Source organism: Morone saxatilis, unplaced genomic scaffold, assembly GCF_004916995.1.
Source record: "Morone saxatilis isolate NCDOM2014 unplaced genomic scaffold, NCSU_SB_2.0 Contig2, whole genome shotgun sequence".
Lineage (NCBI taxonomy): Eukaryota > Metazoa > Chordata > Actinopteri > Moronidae > Morone > Morone saxatilis.
The window spans coordinates 25,914,227-25,914,572 of NW_023339762.1; positions in this window are offsets into that span (position 1 = coordinate 25,914,227).

A 346-nucleotide genomic window follows, 5' to 3' on the forward strand; every position below is an offset into this window, starting at 1 on the left:
ACACACCTTGGATCAAATTTAAATGACCTTGAGGAACCAAAAGTTCAGTTCCAGATGGACGATGAGCTTGTTTTTATGCTTGTTTTTGTCAAACGTTAAAGAAAAACTTGCCTTAAAACAGAACTAAAGCTCTTTATAAAGTTATAAAAAGTTCTGTTTGAAGGCGGTTTCAAGCTTTAACGAGGTTGTGTTGTACTCTTTGTAGTGCTGTGTTTGTCAGTGAAAGACACAATATCCATGTTTCCATAGTTATACTTTATATTTTTATTACATATTTCAGAGTTCAGGGAGCTGTGAAAAGTGAATGTTGCTTAATAGATTCTGGAAAATACTTTTATTTTTTTTT